This window comes from Ranitomeya imitator, chromosome 4 (assembly GCF_032444005.1).
Source record: "Ranitomeya imitator isolate aRanImi1 chromosome 4, aRanImi1.pri, whole genome shotgun sequence".
Lineage (NCBI taxonomy): Eukaryota > Metazoa > Chordata > Amphibia > Anura > Dendrobatidae > Ranitomeya > Ranitomeya imitator.
The window spans coordinates 190,569,743-190,583,140 of NC_091285.1; positions in this window are offsets into that span (position 1 = coordinate 190,569,743).

The following is a 13,398-nucleotide window of genomic DNA, read 5'->3' on the forward strand; positions in this document are numbered from 1 at the left end:
AGACGGCCACTATGAATATTTAGTCATGCCTTTCGGCCTGTGTAATGCTCCAGCGGTGTTTCAAGAGTTTGTGAATGATGTTTTCTGGGATTTACTCTACTCCAGTGTGGTAGTATATTTGGACAACATACTTGTGTTTCCTTCGGATCTAGCTTCTCACAGAAGACACGTCCGCCAAGTCCTATCTCGACTAAGAGAAAACCATCTTCACGCCAAACTCGAAAAGTGCGTTTTTGAACAAACTTTGCTACCGTTTCTTGGCTATATCATTTCTGATTCTGGTTTGCGGATGGACCCGGATAAAGTGTCTGCAGTGCTTAACTGACCGCGTCCGCAGGGAGTAAAGGCAATTCAACGCTTCCTCGGATTCGCAAATTATTATTGGCAGTTTATCCCACATTTTTCCTCTCTGGTCGCCTCAATTTCAACCTTGACTCGTAAAAGGTCCAACCCTCACGTTTGGTCTTCGGAAGCTGAAGATGCTTTTCACTCTCTAAAACAAGCCTTTGTCTCGGCTCCTGTCCTCCGTCGTCCTGAGGTCAATAAGCCCTTCATTCTAGAAGTAGATGCCTCAGCCATTGGCGCCGGCACAGTATCTTCCCAAAGATCTTCTTCCGGATAACTGGCTACCTGTGGTTTCTTTTCCAAGATCTTCTCCATCTCTGTGAGGAATTATGCCATTGGTGACAAGGAACTATTGGCCATCAAGATGGCGTTGGAGGAGTGGCGGTATCTGTTAAAAGGAACTGTTCACCCTTTCAGGATCTATACTGACCACAAGAATCTGGAATATGTCTGCTCCGCACAAAGACTTAACCCCCGACAAGCCAGATGGTCATTATTCTTTGCCCGCTTTGACTTTGAATTACATTTCCGTCCCGGCGACAAGAACCTCAAGGCTGATGCTTTATCCTGATCTTTTCTTGCATCTGATGTAGAGGAGGAGCCTTCACACATCGTGGCTACAAGCAAAATCATTCTTGTAGCTCCGGTTAGCATGTCTTCCTTGCCCCCTGGTAAAACCTTTGTCCAGAAGAACGAAAGGCCTCAAGTTAACGATTGGGGTCATGCCTCTAAACTGGCAGGCCATGTGGGATACAAGAAGACACTCGCTTTCATCTCCCGCTACTATTGGTGGCCATCTCTTCTTCCGGATGTCCGAAGTTTTGTCGCTGCATGTCAATCTTATGCAAGGAACAAGGTTCCTAGACGTCTGCCCTCCGGTCTCCTGCATACGCTTCCAGTTCCCTCGGCCCCCTGGCAACATATTGCAATGGATTTTATTACTGATTTACCTCGGTCTTCTGGTCATATAGTCATATTTGTAGTCGTAGATCGATTCTCCAAGATAGCTCATTTTGTCCCTTTACCAGGCTTACCTTCTGCTCCAGAATTGGCAAAAATCTTCATTGCTCATATATTCCGGATTCACGGTTTTCCTGCTACATATTGTCTCTGATAGAGGAGTCCAGTTCACTTCTCGATTCTGGCGGGTTCTTTGCAAACTAATGAATGTTTCTCTAGATTTATCTACAGCTTACCATCCACAGACCAACGGACAAGCAGAGCGCAGAAACCAAATTCTAATGACTTATCTTCATCATTTTTCCAACGGTCATCAAAATGACTGGTCAGATTTGCTTCCATGGGCTGAGTTTGAGTACAATAACCATCTCAATCTTTCATCTTCCAAGTCTCCCTTCTTTATCGTCTACGGGCAACATCCTGGTATTCCTCTGCCGGTACTTCCAGTCTCAGGTGTGCCAGCGGTTGATCTTCTGTCTGAGGAGTTCTCCAGGGTCTGGCAGAAGACCAAAATCGCATTAGAACAGGCACAGGTCAGGATTAAGAGATATGTTGATAGGAGATGTCTGGATCCTCCGTTATATCAGCCAGGTGATAAGGTGTGGTTGTCTTCCAAGTTTATTCGTCTTAAGATGCCCTCGTATAAACTGGGTCCATGCTACGTAGGTCCTTTCGACGTTTTGTCTCGTATCAATGATGTTGCCTACAAATTGAAATTGCCCGCCTCACTTCGCATTCCCAACTCTTTTCACGTCTCCCTTCTAAAACCTGTCGTTTTCAATCAGTTCCATGTTTCTCCCACTCAAACTCCTTTACCTGTTTCGGATGTCTTTGAGATTAAAGATATTCTTGCCATGAAAAAATCTAGAGGTATACTCACCGGCTCCATCGCGCTCTCCCTGCAGCCTCACGTCCTCCTTCTTCCTGAGTAGCTGCTTCTTCCTGGTTCTCGTCCAGGGCGCATGCGCACCTCCTCCTTTTGTTTTACAGGTGCTCCGTTTCTCCACTCCTGGATTCTGAACCGGAAGTCCCCTTGCACGTCTGGTATTAAAGGTTAATCCTTCCTCTACTCCTTGCCTGTCTGTCATTTGTGCTCTTTTCACCCAGGTCCTCCTTTGTCTCTGCTCGGTCTGTCCTCTGTCTCTTTCAGCCCAGCCAGCCTAGCTTCCCCACCGTCCCTAGCTCTCCTTGCCTCGCCATCCTGCTCAGTCCGTCCTGTTTCCACTCCATCCCTTCTCTATCTAGTGTCACCTTCCTACCCCATTACTGCTTTATTCCCGGCTTCTTCAGCTTTCCTCGTGTCTCTACCTTACCATAGCAATCCGCCCTGCTTCCAGTTACCCCTAGTCTGTCTTACCCATCGTTCCTTTCTTTGGAATCTCCTACTGCTTGTCCCCAGGTGCCAGCATCCGTGGCGATAGTCTCCCTCGGGCCTGCCCCTAACGCTCCCTGTATAGGGGGTGGTCTATCTGGCTAGCTCACCCGTGAGAGGTTTGTTGCCGAGGATCTGCGGGTTCACTCTAGGAGTTCTAAGTGTCTCACATCTCTCACATCCCCAGAACCCTATATCTCACAGAGGCAAGATGACAAAGGAGTCCCTGCGCTTCCAGCAGGGGAATAAGCCTCTTCAGGGTGGAGCATGGCTCAGATTATTGTTTTGGGGACCCAAGTACTTGAGCACAATGCGATACACAGCACTGCTCGATGCTCGATCGAGCAACCCAATGCGCAATTGATCATCGAGCAGTGCTGAGCACGCTCGCCCACCGCTAGTTTTTACAAGATGCAACTGCTTTGCTTAAACAGAGTTAGAAAATTCATGGAAAATAACAGGTTGACACTTATCTTATTTTACTGACTTGCCATAGCCTGCAGGAAATTTCTTCAGCATCATCACCTCCATTCTGGTACAGTCTCTGACTCACTCTCAGTGCAGCTCAGGACACGATGGCAATGCTGGTTACAGCCTCTCTTGATCTACTTTTAATCAGAAATGTTCTCAGATACCTTTTTTGGTTATTTTCATAGTCTCCTCATCTACAATCACCAAAAGCCCAGTGCCTCATACTGCTGCCCATTGCCCAGAAGTATGGCGTCTTCTTTACACACAGGAATTAACTTTCTGACTATAGTGTGGTTACTTCTTTGTTCAGTCAGAAGATGTACTTGTCAATCTCAGGTGTGACAGTAATCCTTGCCCTCTCTCTCTAATGGCAGAACTCTCCTGCAGGTGTGCTGGTCACTTCAATTGATAAAAACTACTTGAATGGAGGTTCAGATGGAATATTTTAAACATACTATTCTGAGGCGGTAGGTTAGTGTACCCTAATAATGAGCACTACTTACCCCCACTTGCTAGTTAGCTAGCTAAGATGAAGATGTTTCTTTGTGGTAGCACATCATTCCTGCTCCTGACTTTCTGTGAAATTTGTGTGCCTGGCCTTTAATAGTAGCACCCTATCTAGGCATTATTTGACATAGAATATATTTCCCATACTTTCTAGCTCTGAAATCTCTACTTATCATATCACTGATTACATCACCTAGGAGGTTTCACAACGGATAGTTGCACATCTATCTTAACTCAGCCACATCACCCACATAATAAATAGCTAAAGTTAGTATCTGTCACAGCCAATCCTTCTGTGGCCATACCTGCTGTCGGGACCACCGCCGCTCCCCCGCTCATACTTACCTGCTGCGGCGCACTCCTCCTGCAGACGCACGTCCTCTTCCTCATTCTTCTCCGCTCCCTGGTTCTCGTCGGGTGCGCTTGCGCACCACCCACTCCAGCACTTCCTCTTTCTGATTTTCACGTGCTCTGTATCTCTTCTCTGTGATTCTGGAGGACTGTGACCTGGAAGTCCTTCAGCACTCCATGTATTTAAGGTGATTCCTTCCTCTGCTCCTTGCCTATCTGTCATTTGTGCTTCTGTGACTCAGGTCCACCTTTGTCTCTGCACTGCCTGTTCTGAGTCTCCGCTCTGTCCAGCCAGTTCAGCTTCTCTGCCTTTGCCAGGCTACCTTGTCTCCTCATCCAGTCCAGCCTTCCCTGTGTCCGCTCCGTCCGTACTCTATTAGTCTTTTGTCTCTGTCCTGTCCTGTTTCCTTTGTGTCTTCCCCTTCCCAGTGATCCTTTGGTCCAGCCTGTACTCAGCTCTTACCAAACTGTTCTTCATCTTACCCCGCTTTGTCTGTCCTACGCCCAGCTTCTCTATTTTGTACCTCCTACTACCTGTCTCCGGGTTCCAGCTTCTGCGGCAATAGTCTCTCTTGGGTCTGCCCCTAACGCTCCCTGTATAGGGGGTGGTCTACCTGGTCAACTCACCCTTGGAAGGTTCGTTGTCATGGATCTGCGGGTCCACTTCAGGTGTTCCTAAAGATGTCACAGTATCACTAAGGCAATGGGCTGTGTAGAAACCTAACTGTTAGAGTGCATCATAGTTCAGATAAACTGTAAGCAGGCTTTCTATTGGGATTTGCTCCCTTCTTGATGAGGGCAACCAAGGGAGCTACCAAAATTGAGAAGTGTGGAATGAACTGGTGATAGTAATTAATGAACCCCATAAAATGCTGCACCGCTTTAAGTGAATGGTGTTCCTGCCAGTCCATCACAGCCTGTAGCTTGGCAGGATCCATAGCCAATCCCTGGGCAGACATGATATAACCAAGGAAAGGCAAGGACTCCTGCTCCAACACACACTTCTCCAACTTGGCCTAGAGGGAGTTTGCCCGTAAGTGGTCAAAGACTTTGCGAACATCTCTCCAATGGGAGTCAATATCTGGAGAGTAGATGAGAATATCATCCAGATAGACTATGACCTAGGTGGTGAGCATATCCCGGAAGATGTCGTTCACAAAGTCTTTGAAAACGGCTGGGGCATTACAGAGCCCGAAGGGCATCACCAGATATTCATGGTGCCCATCCCTGGTGTTAAAAGCCGTTTTCCATTCGTCCCCCTCACAGATGCGAATCAGGTTGTAAGCACCCCGCAGATCTAATTTAGTAAATACTCTTGCTCCCCGTAGCCTATGAAAAAGTTCAGATATCAGGGGTAGTGGGTACTTGTTCTTAACAGTGATGACATTAAGACCCCTGTAGTCTATGCATGGACGTAAGTCTCCACTCTTCTTCTGCACTAAGAAGAACCCAGCCCCTGCAGGTGACACTGACTTCCTAATGAATCCTCTTGGATGTACTGAGACATTGCCTCCGTCTCCGGGAGAGATAACAGATAGATTCGACCCCGGGGAGGCTCAGCACCAGGCAAGAGGTCAATAGGACAGTCATAGGGGCGGCGAGGCGGAAGGGTCTCTGCAGCCCTTTTTGGAAAACACGTTCGTATAGGGCCAATAGTGCTTGGGGAGAGAGGAAAGATCTGCGGGTACCTCTGTTGTAGCAACCTGAACGCACTCCCTCTGGCATCTACCCTCACAGGATTTACTCCATCCCAAAATTCTCCCTGAGGACCACTCTATATGAGGAGAATGATAGCGTAGCCATGGTATCCCCAACAGGACCTCATCAATTCCCTCAGGAATGTCTAATAGAGAGTTAATCTCCTGGTGTGATGGAGACACAGAAAGAGTGAAAGGAATAGTTTGGTGGGTAATCTGTTAAGGTAGTGTCGACCCATTTACCACTCGAACGGTTACTGGATTGGCAAGCATCACCAGGGGTATTGCGTGATGTTGGGCGAAAGCGGATGACATAAAATTACCCTCCGCCCCAGAGTCCACGCATAGCTCTACCATAAGAGAGGATGGGCCTATGGTAATTGTCCCCTTGAAGGACAACTTAGAGGCAAACTTCGTCGTGTCTAGTGTACCTCCTCCAACTGCCACTAGATGCTGACGTTTCCCCGACCGCTGAGGACACTTGGAGGCAAGATGTCCTGACTGCCATCAAACATGACAGACCGTAAGTGCACGAGTGGACTGGGACTTGGACCCCGCTTGTGTCACCTCTATGGCCTCATGTGACTCAGACGCCTGGACTGGAGATTCCAAAGGTCTGGCAAAGGTGGGAGCCAGCTGAAACCTCTGCCTACACTGGGCTCGCTCCAACCTTCACTCGTGAAAATGAAGGTCTATGCGAGTTGATAAAGCTAAGAGCTTCTCCAGAGTGGCGGGAATCTCCCTAGTGGCCAAAGCATCCTTCACATGGTCAGCCAGCCCCCTCCAAAATACAGGAACGAGAGTTTTATCTGGCCATTCCAACTCAGACGCTAATGTCCGGATGTGGACGGCAAAATGGCTGACCATGGTCGAACCCTGAGTCAAAGCCAGCAGTTGGAGCGCTGTATCATGGGTGACTTGAAGTCCTACAAAGACCTGTTTCAGAGTGTCCATAAAACGAGCAACACTCCGCACCACATGATCGTTGCACTCCCACAGCGGCGTAGCCCACTCCAAAGCTCTGTCCGACAGGAGAGAGATTATGAATCCCACCTTTGCCCGCTCTGTGGGAAAACGTGCAGCCAAGAGCTCGAGGTGTAAACCACACTGGCTCACGAAACCCCTACAGGACTTACTGTCCCAGAGTATTTTTCAGGCAATGGGAGGTGAGATAAAGTCAGAACAGAGGTGGCAGTGGGTAAAGCTGCTGCAGCCACGCTAGCAGCCTGAACAGCTATTGTGGCAACATCCACCGCCGAGGTTGCATGCTCAAGAGACGCCAACCGGCCCTCCAGCAGCTGGATGTACCCCTGCAATCACTGTTCATCCGCCATTAATTAGCCAGATCCTGGCGCTAGTATACTGTTAGGGTTGGCGGAATGCACCGAATATATTTATTAAATGAGATAGGTGCGTTCGCAACCCGGGATCCACCGTGCAGGAAAGAACCTGCTGCTAAGCAAGGCGGCAAAGCAAATTAGTATAAACAAACTCTGTTACTTCACAGAGCCCGTAGTAAAGACAACGCTGTGCCCTGTTTAGCTCACAGGTGACACAGCTACTGCGTAGAGCCGACAGTGGTCATGCAGTCCAACCAACACGCAGCTCCTCTTCTGAGCTCGTACATATTTGATACTAGCGCATGGCCGTGCAGTCATGAGAACATTTTATAGCTGTAGCACCTACAGGACCTTCCTAGAAGGACCAATGGAAGGCTGCCACAGAACTTGAACAGGTACAGGACCTTCCTAGAGGACCAATGGAAGTTGCTGCAGTACCTGAGCATGTGACCCTTGATCTCCACTGAGAGATCTTACCCTGGGCATGCTCAGTGTGTGCAAAGCAGGACTTAGTCCCAGAAAAGCCTGCTCGCCGCAGTTCAGTGCAGGGTACAATAGTAGAGCCTGGAGAGGCAGCAGTAACCCTTTTCACAGTATCAGATTCAGTGAGATGCTGGGACCGACGTCTCCTCTGAGCAGGCTCCACTGCGGCCGATGCAGAATGTGAGACCGCAGCAGAAATGGTTCGAGATTTTGCCTGTGCAGCGGTGGAACTCGACTCCTAACAGGACTTTAGCAGAGCCCTTCCCAGGCCTGCTGGCGCCTAGTGATGCAGCCAGAGCCTAGTCGAGAACAGAACCTCTGCGAAAAACCCTGGGAGCACAAAGAGAAAGGGAAACAAACCATTTGACCAACAATGAAAAGAGCAACCAATTCTGTACCACTCACCACCACAACACATAAGCACTGCAATAAACAGCACAGCTGAGCTAGGAACAGGGTTATATAGCCCACCTGATGCTAAAGGAAATGATCAGGTGTTGAATACCTTCACCTGCAGATAACGACTCCCTGCTAACTTGCACACCAGAATAGACACAATCTGACAACTGCCTTGTACCAGAGTAGCGTCCTGCATTTCCTGACAACCAGGAAACACAGTGTCCCATTTTCCTGGGCAGTGAAATCCTTGGGACATGTGGCGTCCCGCGTCCCCACAAATCCTTCTAATACAGAACGCAATGCTTCATAAAATTGAGACATTTTCTCTGTGTGCATGGTGGCTCTGGAGCGCCCCCAGATACAGGGTCACGCGTTTCGGTACCGAGCCTCTCTGGTTCGGTTCTGAGGCTGTCACGGTGGCTAGACCCGGTCCACGACCCTGCTAAGGGGCGTCCAATGAGTGTAGGCTTGCAGTCTGTCAGGGGTTCGTGACATCACCTGTGGTGTTCGGTCAGGGTGACCGACGCTGCTATGGGGTCCACTGGGGTGATGGAATGGCAGCTGGATGGTATACCTTCCCACAGGTGAAGTATGTCCCCAGGGCTTCCCAGTAAGGTGGATGGTGATGGTGTGAGGTACAGTCAATAATGAGGACACAAGTGTTATGATAAGGTAATTCAGTACCATAATGGACATAGAAGTCAGAGCACATACAGTGACCTGACTATAACCCAAAAACATAGAACGAGCTCTGAGACGTGGGAACTCTGCTGACCGCAATCCCTAATCCGCTCCAACCACACTAGAGGCAGCCGTGGATTGCGCCTAACGATCCCTATGCAACTCGGCACAGCCTGAGAAACTAGCTAGCCTGAAGATAGAAAATAAGCCTATCTTGCCTCAGAGAAATACCCCAAAGGAAAAGGCAGCCCCCACATGTAATGACTGAGTTCAGATGAAAAGACAAACGTAGAGATGAAATAGATTTAGCAAAGTGAGGCCCGACTTTCTGAACAGAGCGAGGGTAGGAAAGGTAACTATGCGGTCAACACAAAACCCTACAAACAACCACGCAAAGGGGGCAAAAAGACCCTCCGTACCGAACTAACGGCACGGAGGTACACCCTCTGCGTCCCAGAGCTTCCAGCAAGCAAGAAAAAACAAATAAGCAAGCTGGACAGAAAAAAACAGCAAACAAAATAACAAAAGCAGAACTTAGCTATGCAGAGCAGCAGGCCACAGGAACGATCCAGGAGGAAACAGGTCCAATACTAGAACATTGACTGGAGGCCAGGATCAAAGCACTAGGTGGAGTTAAATAGAGCAGCACCTAACGACTTCACCACATCACCTGAGGAAGGAAACTCAGAAGCCGCAGTACCACTCTCCTCCACCAATGGAAGCTCATAGTGAGAATCAGCCGAAGTACCACTTGTGACCACAGGAGGGAGCTCTGCCACAGAATTCACAACACACAAGGTTGCAGTCTCTTTACCTCTTTACTGAAGGCTTCAGGATCCTCAATCCAGAGTACATTTAACAGGGCTCTCAGAGACTGGCCGGTCCGATGGGCACATCCAGAGTTTCCTTCACAGATGGAAATCGTTGCCTACCAATAGCGCCTGTGTGTTGTAGTCCTATCCTGCTGAGCATTCGGAATAGTCCTCACAACTGCGGTCCTCGTTCGTTCGTTCTCTACAGCTCTCTCTCTCTCGTTCTTTGGTTCCAGATGTTACTAGTTTCTAACGTCCCCCAGGTATGTTATGGCTAGGACGCCACCCGTATGACGGGAAGGCTTGGAGGTCTTCCGGGACCCTAGAGACGCCCCTCTCCCAATGTTGCCCCCTATGTCTTCGTAGGTGTAGTAAGGTAGACAGCCAACCTATGACTAGCTGTCCAGCGGAGTTTGAAGTAAGGCCTGAAGTCAGTTACTCCTACGGTGTTCCGGCCACCGACTACGCGCCTCAGTAAGATGTTGCCTCTGTCTCTCTCAGCACGACTCTTACTGGCTCTCCTTTGTGCTTGATCTCGTTTACACTGTTCCACAATATTCTTCCCTTCGCGTCTCTTTCTTAGGATACCGCCGCAGGGTGTGCAGGTGCGGTTTTGTTACGTTCTGTTCTGTTCGTTAGGCACCTGCCAGGTTCCCACGCCTGACAGGGGCCCCCCTGTGCCTTCTCCCTGCAACACCCCATGCCACGGGATGTTGCCTGGTTCCAACCCAGTCAGCTTCTGACTAACTTCCTCCCCAGCCCCTAGTTTTACCAGTGTGAGGTGTTGCCCAATAAATAAAGCCTTTTTTTCCCCTTAGTGGCCGGAGTGTGAAGTGTAATGTGTTCTGGTGATACCTGGTCAGGAGATCTCCTTAGTGCCATCAGACGTACCGCTACTCCCCTTAGCGGCAGAGTGCCATACTTCAACGACCAGGTCTCTGGGGCGCTGCAGCTCCACCTAAAGGGTCAGAACAATGGCAGAGCTTGCGACCGGAGTAGCGTAGCACCGGACCTGATCCATTCCCAGGTCGGAGCACAGAACCATAATTACTAAGGGTGGTTTCACACTTGCGTTTTTGTCTGCAGCGTTTTTTTTCAAAAAAACGCATGCGTTTTTTTTCCCTATATTTAACATTGAAAACGCATGCGTTTTTTGTATACACGTTTGGTCGCGTTTTGTGACGCATGCGTTTTTTTACTGCATGCGTTCATTTTCTGAAATGCTACTTGTAGTATTTTTAGAAGCGTTTTTTGGACCAAAAAAAACCGCATGCGTTTTAATGCGTTTTTTTGGGGTCAAAAAATACATTGGAGTCAATGGGGACGCATGCGCTTTTTGGTGCATGCGTTTTTTGCGGTAAAAAATGCATGCTTTTTTAATTAAAAAAACAGAAAACACACTGATATGCCACCCCCCAACATAAAGGTGATAAAGGGAACCTAACCCTACCCCTAACCCTACCCCTAACCCTAACCCTACCCCTAACCCTAACCATAAGGGATCCTAACCCTAACTCTACCCCTAACCCTAACCCTACCCCTAACCCTATCCCTAAGGGATCCTAACCCTAACCCTACCCCTAACCCTACCCCTAACCCTACCCCTAACCCTAACCCTAAGGGATCCTAACCCTAACCCTACCCCTAACCCTAACCCTAACCCTAACCCTAAGGGATCCTAACCCTACCCCTAACCCTACCCCTAACCCTAACCCTACCCCTAACCCTAAGAGATCCTAACCCTAACTTTAACCCTAATCCCTTTATGGCTAGGGTTAGGGTTAGGGGTAGGGTTAGGATCCCTTAGGGTTAGGGTTAGGGTTTGGGTTAGGGTTAGGGTTAGGATCCCTTAGGGTTAGGGTTAGGGGTAGGGTTAGGGGTAGGATCCCTTTAGGGTTAGGGTTAGGGTTATGATCCCTACCCCTAACCCTACTCCTACCCCTAACTATTTCTGTTTATAGTGGGTTTTTTACTTTATTTTGATGATTGGCAGCTGTCACACATTTCTCAGCATGCGTTTAAAAAACGCAAACGCATTTAAAAACGCATGTAAACGCGTCAAAACGCTGCGTTTTTTTCACCACATGCAAAAACGCATGCGTCAAAAAAACGCAGCATTTACACGCGTTTACTTGCGTTTTTCCACCATGCGTTTTTTTGCGTTTTTTACCACAAAAACGCACCCCAAAAAACGCCAATGTGAAACCAGCCTAACAACAGTGAATGGAAAGTGACATTTTTTTCAAATCTATAAAATTGTGCTACCATCTACTGAGGACCACTAATAATGTATATGTTGATTATATATACCCTGTAAACTAATGCTGTAAAATAGACATACAATTTAAGAGATCAGTTGACACTTTCAAGCTGCATTCTGCTAAATCCTAGGACAAAATCTGCTTCCTTGCTCATTCTATAAGAAACCAAGCATATTTGCCCAGCAGTGTGTGGGAAATAAAGAAATAATCTTTAAATGTGCCAGCATGTACTAGCATAGCACCCAGGTAACCCCGACAAATTCAAGCATTAACACACATAAATGAACTTACTAGGTGAATAACATAGATGGAAGAGCGCAAAATGGATTAGAAAAGATATTAGAGGCTAATATATGAAAATACGTATTAGATTATAAGTGTTCAAGCCAGCAGCAATAAAATTGAGAAAATAAGGTACACGGAACACACAGAGAATAAAAAGTGAGATGCATACAAAAATTGTTGCATTGAAAGCAAAAAACAGCAAGCTGAGAGGAGGAAGGAAGAAAGATCGGCCTGTGCCACGGTAAACAAATTCCCAGCCAATTATCCCAGCAGAATCTCTCAACAGAAGAACAGGTCGGCCAAATAAAACCGATTAAAAAGGAACAATATTTAACAATCCCTCGGTAATAGCAAGCAGTTGTATGAGAGCAGTCAGGCCGCTGAATGTTAACTGCTTTCCTGCTTGTGCACCTTCCTCGGCTTTATTGATACGCTCTATACCTCTCCGAAAATAAACTTTAAACTGAAGTCTTGATGTGTGTGATAGGTGTGTTTTGAGAACAATGGCGCTCTTTGGGACCAGGCCACCTCTAGATAACCTTTTAAAAGGTGTTGTGGGATTGGTGCCTATCTCTACAGCCAATTAATTACATTTTTCTCTAGTTGCCTCCATTTTTCAACTATCACACAGAGGGCTGAAGGTCCCAGAGGGTCATGCGGTCTTTGTTTCCCTGGGTGAAAAGAGACAAAAAAGAAGATGTTTTGTCCTGTGTGTCTTCACTCATCCAAGTGGAAATTTCATTACACTGCAGAGAATGGCAGAAGACACAAATCTTCCGTGTCAGAGAATCATGTGTATACTGACACACATGGAAGGATTCTTAATGTATAGGGATTAATCTTTTGGCTTGCATGTCACATAGCAGGTGCACTTTATATGTGAATGTCATGAAGGGGCAGTCTCATTTATCAATATTTCAACTGTGGATCATTCTGTGCATCATAGATTTTACAGAGTTCTTCATAGAGGCTGGTTTATTCTATTTCCAGGTAACTGTTTGTGAACTTGAGACATGTTGTGCTATAATTGCTCCAGGCACGTCTGCGTGATTGAAAAAAGGTGGCTCCTGGGAGAAAAAAAGATAATTTTCTTCAGGGTCTGCACTTTCAGAAAAGCGGTTGGACAGCTTTGTAACAGTATTAAAGAAGCACCCCCATTAAATGGGATCCAGTGCAGTTGTCTTCCTCTTCTCTGCGATGTCACCACTATGCAGACTCTCTGAATGGACACTGCAGAAGTATCTTTTACAATGTAAGCCTATGGAGCATCAGAGCAAGGCCCAAAACAAAGTTCCATAGACTTAAATTGTAAAAGAGACTTCCACCTTAGACATAGAGCATTGAGTAACATAGTAACATAATAACATAGTTAGTAAGGCCGAAAAAAGACATTTGTCCATCCAGTTCAGCCTATAGTGACCAGAGTGACCAGAG